Source organism: Solanum dulcamara, chromosome 6 (genome assembly GCF_947179165.1).
Source record: "Solanum dulcamara chromosome 6, daSolDulc1.2, whole genome shotgun sequence".
In the NCBI taxonomy this organism is placed as follows: domain Eukaryota; kingdom Viridiplantae; phylum Streptophyta; class Magnoliopsida; order Solanales; family Solanaceae; genus Solanum; species Solanum dulcamara.
In genome coordinates this window covers 65179174-65198591 of record NC_077242.1, presented here as the reverse complement: position 1 = coordinate 65198591, position 19418 = coordinate 65179174, and positions in this window count along the sequence as shown.

The window sequence follows — 19418 nt, the reverse complement described above, 5'->3', positions numbered from 1 at the left end:
ACACCGCCGGATAGAAAAGCTTAACTAGCCACATGGACTAATATGATCTTCAACCTCAACCCCCTACATTATGAGACAATGTGTAGGCAAAAGGTATGTATTAGTATGTTGGAATGTACTAAGTATGAGGGCGTGAGATGCAATGTAAATAATGGAATGCAATGGTCAAGCAAATCACATGATAAGATGAGGTAAGTATAGTCATGAGAAAATCATATTGACCAAAGCATTTAAAAAGCATAATTTAAAATCATAGCATACATAAGAGATCACACATATGTGGAATAGGAACCATAGCCGACAATAAGACCATGCAAGCTATAACATGGAATCCCGTTGTCTCCCCATACAACAAAGAAAAAGGGGAATCTACTTGCCAAGGTAGACTCTACCCTGCTAGGCGGGTCATACATACGCTATATGTGGATCCAAACGTTAGGCCATGAAGGCAACCTATGGTGGCACGTAGTTAATGGGACATGAGGCTGCTACTAAGGCTTTTCGTAGGGTCCCCACCTCAAGTCCACTCGATGCTAAGTCAAATCCCACGGAATACATGCATAGCATATAAATCATAATTACATATATCATAGTCATGATCATAGGTTTGAAATCATAGAGTATCTCATTTCCATAACATACTTGTAATGTGAAAATTATCCTTTAATCATTATAATCATATTTGCATAATTTATATTGTTAGGCCTTAGGTCACCACATAGGGCCCTAAGTCACCTTTTAGGCCTTAGGTCACCACATAGGACCCTAAGTCACCTTACTTCATAACTTGCATGAAATTCATACCTTGAACTTAGAGTAGAACTCAATTGCATAATCAATTGACTCTGAAAATCATGCAATTGACTTGAAAACATGCATGATCATAAACTTTATATCAGTCCATACAAAATTCATATAGATAATTTCCTTCGGATGTATAATTCAAAATACTCATAATTTACATCATGAAACCTAGAGATCAAAATAGGAGAATCCATGAGAAAACTCTTCAATTCAATACAATAACCATTAATTTATATCAAAATAGACTCATAATCATAATTTGAATCATAATTCATGCAATAGGAATAAAAATCATAAAACCCATATGTGACACCCCGGAATTTTTTTCGCAAAGACTCGAATATTTCTTTACGTGTGGGTAGACTCGGACCGGAGGACTTGTAATTCTAACATGAGTTGGGATTATTTTCTAAGTATTTGAAGTGTGTTAGATGTGTTTAGGGGTCATAAGGGATCTCTAACACCAAGTCGAGTCCAAAAAACTCCAATCGATTAAGTTTTTGGACTAGTTAGTATAAGGGTCAACTTCAAATGACCATATCTCCTAGGATATAAAGAACTGGGTGGCCCACAACTTATTAGGTCAAAGTTCGTCGAGTCTTCTTTCCAACACCACCAAGAATGTGAATTTTGGAGTTCGTAGTTGAAAGATATGTCGATCCTAAGACGAACTAGCATGGCAGGAATTTCATTTTTGGCCTGGGTTACAACTGCTGGGGAAATGTCCTTGGCGCTGTAAGGGCGCGACGCACCACTATCACTCCAGAAACATGCCTCAGTAGTTTGGGCTTTGGTGTGGTGCGCCACTACGAGGTGTGCAGGTTTTAGGCGTAATCAGTCTGGCGCTGCAAAGGCGTGATGCGCCACTATCGCGCCAGGTGCATTTTTAGCCTATTTTCAGAACTTTTGAGGAGGGGTAATTTGGGAACTTACCCAAATTATATATGTATCACCCTAGACTATTTTGAGATCATATTTTCATCCCCCACTCTCTTTCTAAAAGCCCTAGGAGCTTTTCTCTCTCTCTCTTCTTCTTCTTCTCCATTTCCAACAAGAAGGGTCCAAGAGCTTCAAGGTTTGAGTCCTCCATTAAAGACCCAACCACAAGGTTTTCTTCAAAGTCTTCAAACAAGGTATATAAGGCTAACCTAAAATATGGATTGAGTTCTTCCATATGCCCATAGATGTGTTGGTTAGGAGTTGTGAAAGAGTTGCACCTTCTAGAAAGGTTTTCTTGAAAGTTTTCCCTAAACTATGGAATATTTTTAGATACAAATGGTTGATTGATGATTTTAATGACTTGAGTAACTAAATAGTTATCTTTTATATTATTGATTTCAAATGTACCTTTGTATATAGATTTATAGATGTTGACGATATTCTTGAGTTGAGTTTTGTTGAGAGTATGGATTCATGTTTCATTCACATGAACCCAAGATGAGATTTCTTTGTCATAATTGTCTTGAGGTTGAGGTGGATGGTTTTGCGTATATGTGTATTGATTGGAATGAAAAGAATGAATTGGATAGTTAAGAATGTCCTCTTTTCTTCTATAAAATGAACATAGGACTAAAATAAGGAATTCAGAGTGGATGTTTGACGATTGATGTGATGATAATGTTTGATGATGATGTGATGATAATGTTTGGTGATGAAGTGGATTGGAGTCTAATGTGATTATGTGACAATGATGTGCATAATTTGAGTTGATTGGAGTCTTAGGAATATTTTGAAAATAAATGATCTTTTGAGGAGGAGCTTTAAATAAATTATTTGTGAACCTTTTTGCATAAACTATTTATACACTATTTTGAGTCTAAAGAATTATTAGTTTCATCTTTGATTTAGAAAGGAGTTTAAGTATGAGTTGAGTATGAGGAGCCTTTAAATGAGTTGAGTATTTTTATATTAAAGTATCTATTTTGAGTTTGAGTTGAGGAGTTGAAATTATATTTTAATGTACATAATATTTTCCGCATTCATTGAGTTGAGATTGTATAAATTTTTAAAGAGAAGAGTTTGATGATTTGAGATGAGTCGATTTGAAAGAAGGTCCAATGAGACTTGTCATTATGAGTTAATTGAGTTGAAATGAGAACAGAGTTGTTGAGGTGGCAGTGTTCCACATGAAACAAGCCGTGAGGGCTTGTTTGAGATAATTGGAGGAGTTTTATGAGCATGGAGTCATGGGAGGAGTATCGAGCACCGAATTGGGCAAGAGTATAGTCCATACTCGAACCCAATACCTGTGTTGCCAAACGTAGGGGGGATTGAACCGTTAAAGTCGAATGCTTCCTCGAGAGTTTTGTCATGACATTATAGGACTTGGTTGGATTGGATCCATGATTGGTTGATTTGTTCATACCCTGGCAAGGTATGAACGGACGCGGCAACAACGTCGGTTTGTTGTACTTTCACTGGCTCATAAATGATGGTTGTCGGTTAAGAGAAACTCCCATTTAGGTCTTGATAGTACTCTGAGTCAGTTGAGTTGAGTGAGTTGCTATATGCTTATGAGTTAGTCCTGTCTAAACTATTTTTTGTTAGACTTAGGACACTTGAGTGAGTTGTTACATATTTATTGAGTTGAGTCCTTTGAGTTGAATTGTAAAACGTTGCATAATTTAATTTGCATATTTACTGAGTTGTGTCCTTTGAGATGATTGTTGAGTTGAATGTTGAGTAGATTGTATATGGTCGGATTGGAATAGATGAATTATGATTGGATTGAATAGAATGGTATGTGACTAGATTGGATTTGATTATTGAGTTGATTGTTGAGTAGAGTGTATATAATCGGAGTGTACATGATTGAAAGGGATCGAATTGTAAATGATTTGGTTGAACTGTATTATATATAATTGGGTTGGATTGTATGGTAGATGATTGGTCTCTGTCTAAACTGTATCCTTACTTTAGATTTACGATGCTTTATTTGAGTCCCTCTTATCTTCCTGAGTTGAGATATTTGAACCAACGTTACTCTTCGTTGAGGTATGTTTCATTCTGCCATTTTACATACCAGTACATTCCACGTACTGACCCCATTTGGCCTGCATCGTTTCATGATGCAGAGACAGGTTTAAGAGATCGTCAATAGGAGCATCATTGGGGATCTATTCGCACTCAGCGTATTGGTGAGTCCTCCCCTACATTCGGAGGACACCGTTTGTGTATTCTTGCATCGAGTTAGCCCTTTTCATTTTTATTTGAGGTAGCCATGAACATGTCATCGGCACCAATTAGATAGTAGTGATAGAGGCTTCATAGACTAGATAGTGATGAGTCGATTGAGTTTTTCTATCCTTGAGTTGTTCTTGTCAAACTATTTTTAAATGACAAATATTTTAGTTGATCTGTCGGCCCATGACCTTTATTCTTCGAGTTGGATGGGTGATTTGAGTTGCCCGCTAAATTATTCTTTATTTTTAAACTTTCCGCTGAATGAATGAATGAACGGATGTGTGATCAGGCTATGTGGTTTGCTTGGGAGCCAAAAATGGTTTCTGAGTGCCGGTTACGTCTAGGGTACCCTTCCGGGGCGTGACACCATAAAATACCATACTTTAATTTGAGGTTTAGGTTAATTTATAGAGTTGAATTAGGTTCTAAAAACGTCTAGGTTCATTAGTTAACAATTACGGAAAATTCTAAAGTACCCTTGCTAAAAATTAAATTTGGCCAGAAAATCATCGTCAGGTCCATGACGCGGAATTGTCGTGAACCTTACCGGTTTGCGCAGTTTTTTGAAAAATCTATCTTTCGATCTATGGGTTCTAAAAATCTACTAAAACTATTTTCCTGCAAGTTTTAACCCCCTGATCAATATTCCAAACTTGGATTTTCCAAAAAGATTAACGATAATGTGTTACATGAGCGGCCTAATCCCAAGCCATTCTTAAGGCACCTATGAGTATTTTGAGGGATATTACATAATCGAATCCTTGACCTTGATGACGATTGAACGGAAGACTAAACATGTGTCACACTCCGGGAGGGTACCCTAGACATAATCGGCACTCAGAAACTATTTCTGGCTCCCAAGCGAACCACATAGCCTGATCACACATCTGTTCATTCATTTATTCAGCGGAAAGTTTAAAAATAAAGAATAATTTAGCGGGCAACTCAAATCACCCATCCAACTCGAAGAATAAAGGCCATGGGCTAACAGATCAACCAAAATATTTGTCATTAAAAATAGTTTGACAAGAATAATGTAAGGAAAGAAATACTCAATCGACCCTTCACTATCTAGTCTATGAAGCCTCTATCACTACTATCTAATTGGTGCCAATGACATGTTCATGGCTACCTCAAATAAAAATAGAAAGGGCTAACTCGACGCAAGAATAACATAAGCGGTGTCCTCCGAGTGTAGGGAAGGCCTCACCAATACGCTGAGTGTGCATAGATCCTCAATGGTGCTCCTATTGACAATCTCTTAAACCTGTCTCTGCATCATGAAATGATGCAGGTCCAAATGGACGCCAGTACGTGGAATGTACGAGTATGTAATATGGCAGAATGAAAACATACCTCAAGGAAGAGTAATATCGGATCAACTATCTCAAATCAGAAAGCTAGGATAGACTCACATAAGACGTCATAAGTCTAAAGTAAGAATACATTTCTAGACAAAGACCAATCACACATAATACAATCCAATCCAATCATACACAATACAGTTTAATCAAATCATATATCATCCGATTCAATCCAATCGTATACAATCGGTTCAACCCGGTCATATACGATCCGATCCAATCCAATCATATATCCTTCCATTCAACCCAATCAACATATCATCTAATCCAATCCAGTCCAATCGTACACTATCAAATCACAATTCATCTAATCCAATCCGATCAATGCAATCAACTCACAATCAACTCAAATGGGGCTTAACTCAATAAATATGCAAATTAAGTTGTGAAATGTCTTACAATTCAACTCAATCATCTACAATCACAATCAAACCAATCAAATCAAGTACAATCCATTCAATTGGGAGTTTGTCTAACCGACAACCATCACCATATGAGCGAGTGATAGTACAACAAGCCAACATTGTTGCCGTGTCCGTTCATACCTTGCCAGAATATGAACGCATCAACCAATCATGGATCCAATCCAACTGAGTCCTATAATGTCAGGAAAAACATGTCACGCCCCGAGAGGGTACCCTAGGCGTGGCCGGCACTCAGAAACCATCTCTGGCTTCCGAGAGAACCACTTGGTCTCATTACTCATTTGTTCATCAGCGGAAGACTTAATAATACTAATGTGGGATTGTCATAATCAAAGGAAAAATAGATAATTCTTAGAAGAAGTAGTTTCTAAGGAGAACTACTCCGATTACATCATCAGACTCTGTCTATGAAGCCTCTAATACTCTTAGATGGTGCCAATGACATGTTCATGGCTACCTCAAAAGAAACATCACACTCAACAATAATAAAAGGATAAGGAGTTCCTTCGAATACAAGAAGGACTCACCAAATAGCTGAAAAGAAATGATCTTCAACGATGCGCCTGTTGAGGATCTCTAACACCTGTATCTGCATCATAAAACGATACAGGTCGAATGACGTCAGTACGTGGAATGTACGAGTATGTAAAATGGCAGAAAGGTAAGGACAAATATCAAGATACTCCTCTCAATAAAACTCAGCTCAGAACTCAACATCATCTCAACATAAATATGTAATGCAAGTTTAAAATATAATAATAAAAATAATAGTAATAAGCAATGCTTACTCAGTTGGGAGTTTCTCTAACCGACAACCATCACTTATGAGCTAGCAATGATACAACGAAGCGATGTCGTTGCCACATCCATCCAATACCTTGCCAGGGTAAAGGACATCACCATCTTGGATCCATTCATCAAAGTCCTCTTCTTGGGACTTAAGAGGCATAGCCTCCATCCTACGCTGGCTACGTAGTTCTGGGGTTTGAGTCAATTAAACTCTTACCCAAATCGGTGCTCAATACTACTCCCAAAATATGTGCTCATATTAAACTCATCATCTAGTCTCATTGGACTTTAATTTAAATCATCAAACTCATCTCATTTCATGTTCATCAATCATTATACTTCCAAAAACATCATTTACATCTCATCAAAACATCTTGCTCAAAATATCATTTTCTCAAATTCATTCAAATTCAACTCTTTTACTCTTTCAAAACTCAATAAAATACATATATAGTATTAATTCATATAACTCTCTTTTTATCAATAAAAATAATAAAAAGCCAACATCTTTACTCAAAATATATGTAAAAATATTCATGAATATCAAATCAATTAGGATTCATGGGAAAGTAGCCATGAACAATAATTCCAATAATATGAGAGATAACAATAATAATAATATTAATGCATAAATATATCAAACTCAATAGAAGAAGAATTAATTCATCTAGAATTCAAGATTTGGATAAAACTCAACTATAACTCAATTATAATAATTTAAATATTGGGCGCATGGACGAACTCAATCCAATGCTATGAAAGCCTTACATACCTTAAATCCGAAGGTTTACTCCGAATTGGAATACTCTTGGATCCCTAGCCTTTTCTTCTCGCCGGAGCGTTTTGTGTACTACCCGGAGTATAAGAATAACCGGAGTAGTATTTTTATACTACTAAAACTAAAACTATATTTGAGAAGAAGTATATAGAGAGAAGAAATGCTTAGGAAAGCTTGATGAATAAAATGAGGAAATAAGGTGGGTATTTATAGGTGGGAAAGAGGGACCTAACAATAAATAAAATAATTATAAAGAAAAATCTGAAAATTTAATGGAATATATTGATGTCATGGATGATGTTAAATGGAGGACAATTTATATCATGCATGATGTCAAATGCATCTAGATGTTTCCATGGTAGGTAAGATGAGTTCTTTTTAACAGAATACTCATTTTCGAAGCTACTTTTGAATAAGATAAATTCCTTATTAGGATTTGGTTTCTTCATAAGAATTGTAGATATGGAAGTCTAGTTTCATATCGTTCAAGAATCAACCAATTTGGAGCAACCTACAGTGAGATATGAATTTTCTTCTATCAACACTCAATTCCGTCACAGCACTATATCTTGCAAAGATTAATTTATTTGACCTACTTATACTCCGAATTTGAAGTTATGTTCTTCATGAAAGTTGTAGGTAAGGATGTTGTGATTACCCAGAAATTTGAATCACCTAAGTTGGACCAACCTATGAAAAGTTATGCCCAAAATACAGAGGCTGTATTATTTTTGTCGAGAATTGAAATACCGACATACAACATTTTAGGGGTTGTTACAAAACATTTTGGGGAAGCATCCGACTTTAACGGTTCAATCCCCTCCTACGTTTGGCGATGTAGTTATTGGGTTTGAGTATGGACTTTACTCTTACCCAATTCGGTGCTTGATACTCCTCCCAAGACTCAATATGCTCATATCTATCAAGTGAGTAAAATACTCAAATACTCATTTAATCTCATTGGACTCTTTCAAATCAACTCATTTAGTCTCATTGCACTCTTTTCAAAACTCAAATCAAATCTGACCTCATTGGACCTTCTTTCAAATCGACTCATCTCAAATCATCAAACTCTTCTCTTTAAATTGATACCATCTCAACTCAATGGATGTAGAAAATATTATATGCATTAAAAATATAATTCCAACTCCTCAACTCTACCTCAAAATAGATATTTTTATGTAGAAATGTTCAACTCATTTATACTCAAAATACTCATGTTCAAGATAATTAAAAGACTTTTCAAACTCAACTCATGCTTAAACTCTTTTTAAATCATAGATGAAACTAATAATTCTTTAGACTCAAAATAGTGTGTAAATAGTTTATGTAAAAAGGTTCACAGATAATTTATTTAAAGCTCCTCCTCAAAAGATCATTTATTTTCAAAATATTCCTAAGACTCCAATCAACTCAAATTATGCACATCACATACCACAAAATCGCATTAGACTCCAATCCACTTCATCGCACAACATCCTCATCAACATAACCTCTCCATTCACATCATCGCCAAATACCATTATTCACATCGTCATCAAACATCATCATCATCATCAAACATTATCATCACATCATTGTTAAATATCATCATCACATCAATCGTCAAACATCTACTCCAAAATCCTTATTTTAGTCCTATGTTCAATTTATGGAAGCAAAAGGACATTCTTAACTATCAAATTCATTCTTTTCATTCCAATCAGTACACATATACACAAAACCATCCATCTCAACTCAAGACAAATTATGACCAAAGAAATCTCATCTTGGGTTCATGTGAATGAAACATGAACCCATACTCTCAACAAAACTCAACTCAAGAATATCGTCAATACCTATAAATCTATATACAAAGATACATTTGTAGTTAATAATATGAAAAATAACTATTTAGTAACTCAAGTCATTAAAATCATCAATCAACCATTTGTATCGAAAAATATTCCATAGTTTAGGGAAAACTTTCAAGAAAACCTTTCTAGAAGGTGCAACTCTTTCCCAACTCCTAACCAACACATCTATGGGCATATGGAAGAACTCAATCTATATTTTAGGTTAGACTTACATACCTTGTGAAGACTTTGAAGAGACCTAGTTGTTGGGTCTTCAATGGGAGACTTGAATCCTTGAAACTCTTGAAGGCACCCTTTGTTGGAGATGGATTTGGGGAAGAAGAAGAAGAAGAGAGGGAAAATTTCTAGGGTTTTTTAGAGAGAGGGAGAAGCTGAAAATAATGGTCCAAAATGCTCAAGGATGGTGTATATATAATTTGGAAAAAGTCCAAGTTGCCCCTCTTCAAAAAAATCTGGAAAATTGGGCAAAAGTCTTGTTGGCACTATAGTGGCGCGTCGCGCCACTGCAGCGCCAAGCCAAAATAGGCTTAAAACCCAGCACATCTAATAGTGGCGCATTCCGCCAAGCCCCAAACTACTGAGGCTGTTTTTTGGCGCTATAGTGGCGTGGGGCGCCACTAGAGCGCCAAGCCTAAATTTCGCTTAGGCCTGAAATTCCTACAGTACTAGTCTGTAGTAAAATGACCATAACTTTTGACTCCGAACTCCAAAAATTACAATCTTGGTGGCGTTGGAAAGAAGACTAAAAGACCTTTAATTTAGTAGGTCGTGGTCCACCCAGTGCATTATATCCTAGGATATATGATCGTTTGAAGTTGACCCTTATACTAACTCGTCCGAAAACTTAATCGATTGGAGTTCTTTGGACTCGACTTGGTGTTAGAGATCCCTTATGACCCCTAAACACATATAACACACTTAAAATACTTAGGAATTAATCCTAACTCATGTGTAGAATTACAAATCCTCCGATCCGAGTCTACCCACACGTGAAGAAATGTTCGAGTCTTTGCGAAAAAATTTCTGGGGTGTCACAACATGCATGTAGAAGCTTTAAAAGATAAGTAGTTAAAATCATTTCAGTAAACTTAAAACATCTCAATCTTTATTTAGGCAAAAGTCTGAAATAGATCTGAATATAAGTAGTAAAAATATTTATAACGTAAGAATAAATAGACTGAATTGATTCTCTCTAGCTTTATCCATAAATCCTCTACTAAACAGAGATAGGTGCCGAGATAAGACTCGTGGCTACCCAACTACTACACTGAAAATGACCAATAAATAAATTAACTAAATTAACTAAATTGGAGGCCTCCGGAAGCAAGGAGGTCTCCCCAAATAATGATGGGAAGAGATCTTACTGAACGTCTTCTGTCGAGAGTACCTGAATTTACATTATAAAATAATGTAGCACCAAATAGCATCACTATATGAAATTTATGATATATAATAAAACTGAATGAAATAAATAATTGAAATGAAGTACTCATATTGAAAGGAACATCAAAAAATAACTCAATTGATGTAAGGTATGCATGTGTAATGAAACATCAAACTTTACAACTGAAATAAGGCAATTAATACAACTCTTTAAAATAATAGCTTTTCTTTTCTTGGGGAGTTTCTCTAACCGACAACCATCACTATGAGCCTCGTGATGATACAATGTACTGCTTACATTGTCAGATCCGTCCAATACCTTACCAAGACAAGGGACGTAAACTCAACTCATTCATCCATATAAAAAATCTTTATCAGGGACTGGAGTGAGGAGTTGCCCGAACCAACTGCACGATCTTATCCTATGCTGGTTGCTTAGTTTATGAGGTTTAAGTTATCTGAACTCTCACTCAAATCGGTGCTCAGTACTACTCTCAAAACATGCAATAATACTCGTATAATCCTCTGAAGTCATAATGGACTTTACTTTAACGAACTGAACTTTATTCTCAAACTCTTTATACTTTCTTTAAAATAGACACGATTTTATCAAAACAAGTAATGTATTTGGAACCATTCAACTTTTTTCAAAACTCATTCACAATATTAATGCATAAATACTTTAACTCACTTAAACTCTGAAAATCACGCATATTGAATAGCAATGCAAAATACTTTGTCTTACTCAACTCTAAAAATCATGCATAATGAATAGTAATGCAAACTACTTTATCTTACTCAACTCTGAAAATCATGCCTAATGAATAGTAATGCAAAAAGCCTCAAAATCAAGTAATGCACTTGGGACACTCATGTTCCCTTAAAAATCTTTTCCTCAACTCTTTGAAATACTTTTAATTTAACTGAAAACAATGTATAATATATAGAAATAAAAAATCTCCAATAACTCAAATAGGGTTCATGTGAAAATAAACATGAAAAGAATCAAGAACTAGAATCATATAAGGAATCATAAGTTCAATGATAGAGATTCGAATTCAGTAATGAAGAATAATAGAAAATTCGAAATTCAAAAAAAGCTTGGGTTAAAACCATATGTTTAAGTCTTGCTGACTGAATTTAGGTGTAGAGCTTGAGGACAAACTTAGTCCAACACTATGAATAGTCTTACTTACCTGAATCTTAGGAATTAATGGAGAAAAGCATTGGGCTTGGAACCTTGTAGTTTGAACTTGAGACACCCTTCTATGGATTCCTTGGAGTTGAAGTTTGGGGAAGAATATTGATTGAAAACCTTAAGATTTTTAATAGAATCTTAAACGTGGAGTCTTTAGATATTCCATAATTGGAGAAATCCCTTTCTTAAAGTTCTTGATCTTTGGGGGAAGGAGAATTAAGGATTCTGAGAGTGAATATACATATAAGAATGTTATTAGGTTGTAAGATGGACTTAAGAAAGTTAATTAACAGTAAAAGGTAAAAAAAAACTCTAGGAACGTAAGAAGACCATGAAAATTTAAAAAAAAAGATATTTTAATGAATTTCCTCGACCAAATTAGTGATCTGGAGGTCTCCTCGCTGAATTATTCGGTGGATAACTGAAAGGGATCTTTAGATCGCCAAAATATTCAAGCTTTTCAAGCCAATGCGGCGATGCAGTTTGGCGATACATCGAACTGTTCGACAAGTTGCTGAATTAACAGGTGAGCTCGTTGAATTTCTGTTCGGTCCAGGTATATCTCAATAAAAGAATCATAACTTTCTACTCCAAACATCAAATGATGCAAAATTAGTTGAATTTGAAGACTTATAAACTTTTAATTTGATAGGTCATATGCCACCTAACGTTTTATATACTGAGAGATATGATCGTATGAAGTTGACCCTTATATGGACTTATGCGAAAACATAACTGATTGATATGCTTTGAACTTGGCTTGGTTTTCAAGATCCCTTATGACCCTAAACAATATCTAATACACTTAAAATACTTAGGAATTGATCCTAACACATATATACAATTGGAAGTCATTAAATTCTGGCTTACACATATGAGGAATGGTTTGAGTCTTAGATTAAATGTTTTTAGGTGTTGCAGTACTCTTCAGATCATCTGAATCTCCAGTATAAACACTGTCAGTAAAGCCAACCAAATTTGATTTTTCTTCTTTCATGTAGAGCATACCATAATTAGTAGTTCCTTGCAAATAGCAAAAAATTCTCTTTGCGGCTATAAAATGCATCTCTTTGGGATATTCCATGTATCTGCTAATAAGACTACATCATGCATAATATCAGGCCTTGTGGCTTCCAAATACATCAAACTTCCAACATTCTATTTGTAAAGAGTTTTGCCAACTCTTCTTCCTCTAGGTTCTCTAGTGAGCTTCGAAGTGAACTCAGTTTGAGTGCTGGCAACGTTACAACTCTTCATCTGAAATCTATCCAAAATCTCTTGAGTATACTTTTTTCGTGTGATAAAAATTCCATCACCAGATTGAATAAATTCAATGCCAAGAAAATAATGCATCATTCCATTATCAGTCTTATCAAATACCACCATCATCGACTTCTTAAAACTTTTAACCATGGAGATATCATTTTGGTATAAATTAAGGCATTGACATATAAATAAATAATGAGTATTTGTCCTTTATCATCAATCTTGTAAAGAGTGTGTGCTCATATGAAAATTTCTTAAATCCCCTATTAGAAAAATACGCATTTATACGACTATACAAGCTTGTGGAGCTTGTTTTAGTCCATACAATGCCTTATTTAATTCAATAAGTTATGTTCTTCTCCAACCTTGACATAACCAAGAGGATGCTCAACAAATACTTGTCCAAGTCCCCATGTAAGAAAGACAATTTAAAGTCCATTAGAAAAATGGGCCATAAGTGTTGAGCAGACAAAGTTATCACAAATCTGATAGTATCAAGTCATGCCACCAGAACAAACACTTCTTTGTAGTCCACACCGAAGATTCCTGCTTATAACCTTTAGCTACTAAGTGTGCTTTGTGCCTCTCTACTTCACCTTTCTTTTTCATCTTTGTCTTGTATATTCACTTGGAACCGATTGCCTTATGCCCTTTTGGAAGCTTAGTCAACTCCTAAGTGTCATTTCTAGCAATTGCTGCACTTTCTTCAATTTCTTCATCCATTGACTTTGGCCATTTTGCATCGTTACCAGCTTCTTCAAAATTGGTAGGATTACAATATGAAAATAGGGAAAAATGAATGAGTGGATCTTTGAATTATTCAATTCCAGTTACCAAAAAATCTGTCATCCATACGAGTCTTCTTTTTTTTCATTGAGCTCTCTCTCCTTCTAGTGTATGAGCTGAAATTAGTGATTGAACTAGATCTGAATTTGTCGGCTATTCTTTCTCCTCAAGCTGCAAATTTTCCTCTTCAAAAGCTACTGGAACAAGCTACTTATTTCCTTTGTCCTTCCATGACCAAGTAACATCTTCATCAAAAATCACATCACAGCTAATGCTAATTTTGTTGGTAGTAGGATTATATAACTTATAAGATTTAGATTGATTCTTAACACCAAGAAAAATGCATTTTTCTCCTTTATCATCTAGCTTGATCCTTTTATGATCTTGAAAATGAACATAAGCCACACATCTGAAGATTCTAAAATGGTCAATACTTGGTTTCTGCCTGCTCTGTGCCTAATGCGGAGTCATATTTTGAACAAAGAAAGTTGAACTTCTATTTAAAATATGAATGCTCTAATCAACAACTTCCGGCCAAAAGCTTTTTGAGACACCACTCCTTGTCAAGATGTTGCGTACCATGTTGAGGATTATACGATTCTTCTGATCACAAACACCATTTCATTGAGGTGTGTAAGGTACTGTAAGTTACCACTTAATTATATTTTCCTCATGAAATTTTATAAATTCTTGAGAATTGAACTCTCCTCGATGATCAGTTAGAAAACGTTTCAATGGACTACCAGTTATTTTCCAAACAGTACATTAAAATATTTAGAAACATCAAACGCTTCAGACTTTTCTGTCTAAAGTCATCAATAAAGATTATGAAGTACCTTTTACCACCATTGAAAGTTAGATTTATTGGTCCACAAAGATTCGAGTGTACCAATTCTATCAACGTCTTTGCTCTGTAAGATTTTTCTTGTGGAAATGGACTGCGAGGTTGTTTCCTAACGACACAACTTTCACAAGTTTCTGAAGAAGCTATTATTAGAGAAAGACAATTCACCATGTTCTTTTGATTTAGTGTTCTCAGTCTGTTAAAATTTAAGTGTCCATAACGAAAATGCCACTTACATGCCTCATCTTTTAATTTGGCAGAGAAACATGTATGATGAATATAGTGGAGATAGAGAGGGAACACTTTGTTTTCAGTCATTTTAACTTGAGAAATTAATCCAAATTTGGCATCTCAAATTCTACAAATCTATCTTTTAAAGAAATTTCATACCCTTTCTCTTGCAATTGGCCAATGCTCAAAAGATTTGTCTTCAAATTTGGAATAAAAAGAACATCAACAATTGTCTGGGTGAAATATCTATTGGTCTAAGCTTACCTGCTGGTAGGTGTTAGCAGGTGCCATCACGATCGAAGAAATAGGGTCGTGACAGAACTACATCAAAGAATCACAGTCTATGAATTGTACCTTGTCACGAAATAGTTCCAACGCTTTTCGGAGAAGAAATCTTCACAAAAATTTTCACTTGAATTTTACCAAAATTGGAGAAGGAAGAAAGAAACAGTATGTTTTTTTATTTTCAAAAGTTACGTTGTTTCTATTTTTAGAAAAACCTTTTATAAATCTAAAGGGACACAAGTTTTCAAATAGTTGTCTCTTTTCTTTAATTAATAAATTAAATATATTACATATATATTATTATTTATTAATATGAATCCGAATTGACCCACATGGGTTACCCGATCCAATATTTACCTTCACTCGTTATGTAACATATCTATGAATGATGTTAGTCATTTTTTTTATTAATGTCATCTAATTGATCAGTTATCATGAATTATTGAAGGGTTAATGCTTAGCAATTAGGGGTCGTTTGATGTGGTGGATAAGGCAAAATAATCTTGGGACAAATTTTTAATATCCCTCAATAGCTTGTTTGGTTATAAAGTGTGGGATAACTTATCCCAGGATTAATAATTATGACTAGGATAAATTATCCCTACTTGTGGGTAGAATACTAATTCCGGAATAACTTATACCTGAATAAAAATATAAAATAACAAAAGTATCCCTTAAACCATCTTTTATACATCACTTTTATATACATTTATATTAAAATAATTTTTAATGCCATTTATAACAGCATTCACAATCTTCACTACTCGTTATTTTATGATTATATATTTTTCCATTAAAAAATTATGATATATAAATATATTTTTTATTTATGAATATATTATACGTTGAATTTATTAAATTGATCCTTATGTTTATTTATATTTTGATTTCTCTTAAAATGTTCACCCCACTATTAAATTACATATTTTTAATTAAATAATCTTGTAATCACTTGAAAATTTGTATCTTATATATCAATTAAAAGAAAGATAATTTTAATATGTTACAATATATGATTGATATGTGCTTAAATGAAGTTTACATCAACAATAAAATCTCTTTTACTTTAATAAACTTGAAATGAAAGATTTATTTTTAATCTAAATAATATGGATTTTTTATATTTAAAAACACACGACATAATTATGAAAATGCACACAGAAAATTAACTAAGTTAAATAAGATGAAAAAATTATTTTAAAGAGTGAATAACTAAAGCTTGCAAAGAAAGTGTAAGAAACTAAATGAAATGAAGGATATTTTTGTAAACAAACAACTTATTTTTAGAAATTATGTCATCCATATTATTTGAATACAACAAACTAAACAACCAATAAAAAATCACATTGGCATAACTTATCCCATCCCATCATAACTAATCCCTTAATAACTTGTATTCAAATCAAACAACCCCTTGGTTCCTAAGAAGTTATCCTTATAAAATTTGTATGGTCACCACCTTGTAACATATTGAATTCTGTATATTCAATACTAACACTTTCTTTTCAGCATTATAGTTAAAAGTAGGGGTGGGCATAAATATCAAAACACCTAAATACCAAATCGAATAAAAGAATTTCGGTTTTTCGGTTAAGTTTCGGTTTACTTTTTTTTATATAATTTGGATATTTTGATTCAATTTTTGGTTATTGAGTCACGTAATTCGATTTTTCAGTTTAAACCAAAATTTATAATATTCTTTTTTTTAATTGTTATACATATATACTTATATTACAGTCCATTCATATATACAATATCCCAAACCCAAATTAGAAATTAAAACAACCTATTTCTCTTCCTAAGACAATTAAAATAACCTAGATAGTAGACAACGCCGCTGCTTGCCTCCCTAACTCTTTCACTTTCAGTTTTAGACATCAGTCTCCACTCTCACTTTCTTCATTATGTTCTGTGTCTATGTCTCAATGATTTTACATTTGAGTTAAGGTAAGTCTTCAATCTTCAACCTTAAAGAATAGTCCAATTTACAAACAAAATTTAGCCCATTAAACAGGCCATAAACCAAAATATTTGAAATTATTAAGCCGAAGCCGAACCAAATTGAATTTACAAAAACTGAATCAAACCGAACTAATTTGATTCGATTTTCGATACACATAATCCTAAAAATGAAAACCAAAAAAAAACTGAAATAAAAAAATCAAAACCAAACCAAATTACCGAACGACCACCCCTAGTTAAAAGTTTGTCAGGCCTCTATATTTCAATTACTTTATTTTTCTTCTGGTTTATAACATTACTTTTTTTATTATTTTTATTATATTTGATCAAATCAATCCATGTATCCTTTAAACCTCACATATAAATTCAACAATATCTTTTTTGGAATTAACAATTTGACGCTCATCGTGGGGTTAAGGATAGTTGTGGTATTTCTTTGATCTTATTGATCTAATACTAACAAATTTTATTTTTGTGAAGCTAATCAACTAGTTGACTTAATAGCTGATCGTGGAACTATTAATCAAATCAACACCAATAACAACACCAATCACTTTGAATAATTTCATAGACAATGTGATTGATCCAAACACTAGGGAAACTCAAACCATAAACAATTAATGATCTCAACATATGATCATATGTAAAATGACAAAAACAATGATGATCACAAAATAATTAGAGTTACTTGGACTGATTTGATAAGAATCTTTGTTTATTGGAAGACCAGCAAAAGGCAATTGTGAGTTTACAAGAAAAGAAAACTAGTCCAGAGACGCCACGAGAAAAAATGTTTCACGGTATCATGATTGAGGATTGTGGTGAAAATAACTGTTATACCCCAGAAATTTCCAAAATATTCCTAGAGAAACGCGCGCTCGCATAACGTATCATCCCTACCTATTTTTGGCCAATCCAAGGCCGAAATATGGATCAGAGAGAAAAATCATTTGGGAAAATGGTCTCTTTGAATTTTAAGCCAATCGGATCAAAAGAGAATTTTTCAGGACAAAAATTGAAATTCTAGAGAAGTGCGCAAACATTCCGGATCGCGAAATTTCTCCCCCATAGGGCAATTTTTCTTGAAATCTTGCCAGAAACCTTTTTCAAGATAATAATCCATAAAACGCATACATCGAATGTGATTTATGTTTTAAGGAAGTATTCTGATTCGGTTTTAAACGAGGGTCATTCTGATCTTTTTCTCATCCTTCCTATACTGAACCCATAACTGATATAGGTCTTTTTAAACTTTATTAGTGTTTATAAATCCATTCCTTAGACTTTTTACGCATTCAAGCAAAAAGAGCTAAGGCTGAGGAGAAAAGAGAAAGATAGGATTCAGAAAAATCAAGTCGAATCTTCAATGTTTGATTGTCCAATCTTCATCCCAATTATGTAAGGTTATTCATAGAGTTAGATTGAGTTTGTCCATGCGTCCTACATCTAAATTCTGTCGATTGTTGAGAATGAATTAAGTCTAACCCGATTTCTTGAATTTCTAATGAGTTAATTCTTCTTCTATTGAGTTCCGTATTATTATGCATTAAGATTATCGTTATTTTCTATCTCTCGATTGATTGAAATTGTTGTTCATGGCTACTTTCACATGAACCCTAGTTGATTTGATGATCATGACTTTTACATGCATATTTTAAGTAAAGATGATGACTTTTATGCATACGAAGAAAGTGATTTGGACTAATATATATATATATATTATTGGGTGTAAATGTGTATGAGAGTTGAGCATAATTAATTGAAATTTATAAAGGGTTTTGATGAGATGTGAATGATCTTGAAAGCATATTTTACTAAAAGAACTTGATGATTTGAGCATGACATTGATTTTAGATGAGTTTGAGTTTTCATGTGAGTTGAGTTCTTGAGTCATTCGTGATTGTATTGAGTCCTAAAGCCTGATTTTTGAATGTCTGAAATAAGAATGAATTGAGTATGAAAAGTCTTTAAATATTGTCATAAATGCATATCTAAACAACTCTTGAAAGATGTGATTGGGATCGATTGGATAATATGATTGGTTGAGAGGTTTGATTGTGATAGAATTGATGAATTAATTAGAGTCCGATGTGACTAGATGGAATGACTTGTATAAACTGATTCATTTTAGTCTTATGAGCATATTGAGTTTTGGGAGGAATATTGATCACTGCTTTAGGTAAGAGTATAGTTACAACTCAAATATCATGAACTACATAGCCAGCGTAGGTGTCACGCCCCGGGAGGGTACCCTAGACGTAACC